The 5,121-nt window shown below is 56.9% G+C and overlaps 1 pseudogene; it reads right to left on the minus strand.

Annotated features, from left to right (window-relative positions):
* Positions 1 to 2,475: 2,475 nt before the first annotated feature.
* On the minus strand, positions 2,476 to 3,766 carry LOC126767527 (uncharacterized; annotated as a pseudogene).
* Positions 3,767 to 5,121: the final 1,355 nt, after the last annotated feature.

Consider the following 5,121-nt stretch of genomic DNA (forward strand, 5'->3'; position numbering starts at 1 on the left):
GGGTTATGCGGCTCAAAGGAGCGTGCGTAGTGCAGCTCCACAGGATAGTTGCCCGGCTCCTTCGGGGTGATGGTGATGTGATACTCCCCTGAGGCGCCGAGCATACCTGTGTTCGCTGACTTGTATTCAATCTGACTGCTGTACTTGGTGCTGGCGGGCTCAGGGCTCAGCCAGGCGTGGCCGGTGGTCGGGTTGCCTGACAGATGGATGTGGATGGGAGCGTTCACCTTGGCCTCGACGGTGCTGCCGTTCGCAGTCTTCGTAAGGGGAGCCGCCGGCATGTCTGTTTTTTTTTTGTTGTTGCAAGGGGGAAAGGATCGAGAAAGAAGAAGGAAATGAGTGAGTGCGTGTGAAACAGAGGGAGGGAAAGCGGTGAATCACAGAGGAAAGCTACAAGCCGAGAGAATCACAGGAAGACGAGAAGGAGAAGGCAGAAGTGTGGCGGGTCATCAAAAGAGGAGATGGCAAAGCAAAAAGCCGGCGACTAACCAATTTAGAAGAGTCACCCCCTCGGCGCTCTCTTTTTTCTCTCTCTCTCTCTCCTCTTCCTTTTCGTTTCACACACGTGTGCCAGACGATACGGGCCGCACACTACTCGACCTTGTGTCCTCTTCAAAAACTCCACGTTTCTATTCTCTTGTACGTACCTCTGTGTATATGCATTGGAGGTGAGGGGGGGGGATTGCACCATCGATGAACCGCTGGCCGCGCAAAAAAAAAAAAAATAATAAAAAAAAGAAAGAATACAAAGCAAATAATAATAATAAAAAAAGCAGTCATATATATATATATATATATATATATATATATATAGGGGTCCCTAAAGCAAGAAGGATGGCGGAGGGATACGCCGCGTAAGAAAAAAAAAAGTAAAAAAAAAAAAAGAAAATAACATAGCCGGTCGCTAAAAGAGGATGTAACGTCCACGTGCAAAAGAGACGGGGGTTTGTCAAGCCAAAATAATAATAAGGGGGAAAAAAAAAGAAAGAAAAAGAGAAAGGATAATACTTTTGTTTGATGAAGGGAAAGCGAGACAAAAGTGTGTGTATGAGACGAAACACTCAAAGAAACTGCGCGAAACAGCGTGAAGAGGGTGGTGAGAAAAAAAAAAAAAAAAAGGAAGCAACAGCAACAAGAATCATCATCCACACCCACCCACCCACCCAAGAAAATGGAGCCCACAACGAAAACGAAGTCCGACACCCCGGCCAAGACAGCGCACTGTTGCGCTAAAGCCGTTTTCTCTCTCTCACACACACAAAGAAAAAAAGAAAACACACAAATAAACAAACACACACACACATAGTTTGCCGTTTCCCTTCGCTAAAAAAAAAACAAACAAACAAAAAAAAAAGAACTGTTTTGTGGTACCGCGTTGCCTTCCTTTTTTTCTGGCTATCCCTCCGTCTTCCTGTCTCCAATCACGCGGAAGAGGAGGGTTGAACGGTGATGGAGAAGTCCCTGTCGTGAGCGGAGGTGGTCCAGGGCCTCGCGTAGTGGAAGGTGAGCGTGATCTTCTTCCCTGCCATTCGGTGCTTCGCCCGCAGCACATCGGCTATGGGGGGCGTCACCGTGAAGACGAAGCCCACCGCCGCCCCCAAGCACCGCGCCGTTCTCGCTCTCTCCAGTGAACTTGCCTTTCCCATAATAGCGACGCCGGATGGTGAACTCGCTCGTCTCGGCGTGCTCGTTGTCGATCACATTCACCTCCCGGAGGAGACAGCGCTGCTGCTGCTGCTGTTCAAAGAGACCGTTCGGGAGCTGACAAAGGTCCAGGCGTAGCCGGTGCTGGGCTGGCACGCGAGGCGGATGTAGAAGGGCTTCGTGGGGTCCTCGATCACAACCGACTTGCCATTATCTTCCTCCCAGAAGTTCTGACCTTTGAGGTACGACATAGCAAAAAAAAAAAAAGCAAAAAAAGGAAGAACAAAGACTCTGCCTTGTTTTTTTTTTTTTTTTGCGTGTGATGGAGAGAGAGAGAGTAACAGAGAGAGAGAGAGTGAGTTGTGAGAACAAAAAAAAAAAGAGCTAGAAGGTTTGTGCCACAACAGCAAACGAGGAAGAGGGAAAGGGAAAAAAAGGCGAGCAGAGAAGGACAGAACATGGATAAAGAGCATGCGCAGCTTGACAGAGTGTATATTACGCCTTGCCGTGCGCGTGTTTCACGTTTGTCGAATGTGACCTATAAATTGCAAAGCGCATCCTCTGCCTACGTGTCTGCGTCTTTTTTTTTTTTTTGAGGTTTGGCGTTCCTTCGAAGGTATACTATGCATAGAGAGAGGCAGTCGTGCCACGCTGCTCTGTGTGTGCGTGTGTGTGTGACAACGGGTTCAAGATCAGCCGTCCACATGGCAAAAAAAAAAAAAAAGATGAGGTGGTGCAGAAAGACACGTGCACACAGAAAAAAGAGAGGAAAAAAGAGGTAGTCAGCAGACATACGCACGCAGGCATGTGCGAGAAGGACCTCTCTCTCTCTCACCAACCACAGCCCGAAAAATGGTCGCCAACAATGTCGATTGTTCTCGCTGTCAGCGGCACGTAGCCCGCCTGAAGGTCCGCCTCCTCCCTCGGCTCTCGCGAGAGCTGGACCCACAGGTCTGGCTTGGTGACCAGCACGTAGAAGCGGGAGGCGGGCGGCCAGCGCTCGTCCTCTGTCCGCTCTCCCTGCGGCGGCCCCGTGTCGCCCCAGACCTGTACCTCGTGCATCGTGGACGGCGGCGCCTGCGCGTAGCCCTGCCGCGTCAGGATCGCCTTGCGGTGCTTGAAAGTGGCTGTGCGGAGGGCGGTGTCTGCGTCATCACATCGACACCTGCCACCACCACCACCACCGCCGCTTGTTCTCGTTCTCCTCCACTTCCTCGGCGGCGTCCTCGACGCGGATAAAGAGAATGGCGTAGGACGGCGCGCGGACTGTGCGATGGTGCTGTCCCCGTTCCAGCGCCGATGGCCGCTGAGAAAGGGGTAGAGGTCATTCTGCAGAAAGAGGCGCTCCTCCAACACGGTGGGACGAGGGTGCAAGACAACGAGTGCCATGCCCGCGCGGCCTTCGCGTCCGGGGAGGAGACGCCGTACACGACAGCCTCTTGCACGCCAACGGTCTTGGTGCGCACGTGCCCATTGCATTCTCCACTTCCAGCGTCGACACATTCTCGCCTTTCCAGCGAAACGTTTCGCCCACACGGTCGACGAAACGGACAAAGCCGCAGTCGTCAATCCTCACCAGATCACCAGAGCGGAAGTAGGCGTCTCGCTTGTACGGCCACATAACGTGCCGCACAACCTTCTTTCTGCTTTCCACCTCCCCAACTGTCGTCACGACGGCCGACGCTTCACCGCCGCTGCTTGTCAATTCCTTGGTCCCCAGTGCACCTGCGGGCTCTGCGGGCTGCTCCTGATGGTAGCCGTCGAAGCGGCGGAGAGCAAACATGTCGTAGCCCTCAATAATCTCGCCCACCGCCTCGCCAGCCTCGTCGACGGCCGCCACCTTGGCGTAGTTTGTCTTGGGGTCGCGCCAGATCTGCTGCGTGTCTTCGTCGTATTTGAGAACGCGGAAAGGGAAGATGGGGAAGTAGCTCATGTCCTAGGATCCAGTTGAGCGGCCCGGAAGCGCGGGATGTGGCCCACCGCGCCCGGGATGTCGAACAAATTGAAAAGAAAGATGTTGCCCTCAGTGGAGCCGTAGAACTCAACGAGTTGAGCAATGGCAAGTCGCTCCCTTCACCTCCCGCCAAATGTCCTGTCGCAGGCCATTGCCAAAGGCGTAGGGGACCACCCACCGGTCAAGGGAGGTTCAGCACGTGCAGCGTCTCTCTCTCGTCGGTGAACGCTGGCAGCACGCGGCGGGTGCGTTGCGCGGCAAGTGAGCCGCCGCGGGAGGCGAGGAGAGGAGCTCTGTCGGTGCTGCTGCTGCTGCCGCCACCGCCATGCTCCGTGCCATCCTGGTCGCCGTCCATCGCGGACTCTCCTGGCCGGGAAGCTGACCCACCCTTTGCGTTGTCGAGGACGGGGCCAGCTGCTGCCGCAGGAGCTGCTCGGCCAGCGCGGGGCTAGGGGCGTGGTCGCGCTCGTACAGCACCGCGTACCGCAGCACCTCACCAATGTACTGTGTCACGGTGATGTGGTACCTCTGCAGGTCGTGCAGGTACCTGGAGGCGGAGAACTTTGACCGGATCACCATGCGCGCCGTCAGCGGGCGGCTGGGCTCGTACGGGCGCGTGCCCCACCATCCAGCGCCGCCGCCACTGCTGCTGCTGCTGCAGCGCGCGGCGAGGTCGTAGGTGCGGTGCCAGACCAGCTGCCGCTCAAGATCGTGCTGGGCGGCCTGCTGTTCCTCGAGCGCGCGCAAGAGCTGGCCAAGACAGAAGACGCAGCCGGTGGTGTGGTGCATGGGCAAACAATTGTACACGGACAGGCAGCTCAGCTCCTCGGCCACCGCGGCCTCGCGGGCGTACGCGCGGCTGCCCACGCTGGGCCCTGGAAGGTAATGGTGTAGAAGAAGCGGCGGAGCACGTAGTACAGGCGGCGTGCGTAAAAGAGAATACCGAGAAGCCGCAGCACAAAGGTCACACAGCTCACAAGGTAGCCCACACAGGTGACGCCAAAGGCGGCCAGGGCAGTCCGCTTGACCCGTGTTTCCTCATCCACGAAGGCGTCGTCAGCAGCGGCGGTTCGTCGACGCCGTCGGCGTGCGTCTTTCTTTTCCTCGCCTCCTCTTCCTCCTGCGTCCCCGCCGCGGCTACCGCCCGTTTGATGCAGACGTGGAGGCGTTCCCGGGCGGCGTGGTTGGCCTCTAACACCTCCCGCGTCTTGCCACGGTAGCGCAGGGTCTGCGAAGGAAGCTGGTGGCGAAGAAGCGGAGGTGGCTGAAGCGGGCGGCTTTGGGGAGGCCCGTCGTGCCGGAGGTGAAGATGAGAAGGGCCGGCTGCACCGGCGTGAAACGAGAAAGCGCCGCCAGCACCCGAGCGTTGAAGGCCTTTTGCTGCTCCACCAGCTCCTTGTCAAGCACGGCCACGGCGGTCGACAGGGCCCCCCGGGCGACGTCGCGTGGCGGCTGCCGGTCCGTGTGCGGCTCCCAGTCAGCTAGCTCGCGGTTCTTGGCGTTGCTGTCGCGGACAGGCTGTG

This window comes from Bactrocera neohumeralis, unplaced genomic scaffold (genome assembly GCF_024586455.1).
Source record: "Bactrocera neohumeralis isolate Rockhampton unplaced genomic scaffold, APGP_CSIRO_Bneo_wtdbg2-racon-allhic-juicebox.fasta_v2 ctg7549, whole genome shotgun sequence".
NCBI classification, from domain to species: Eukaryota; Metazoa; Arthropoda; class Insecta; order Diptera; family Tephritidae; genus Bactrocera; species Bactrocera neohumeralis.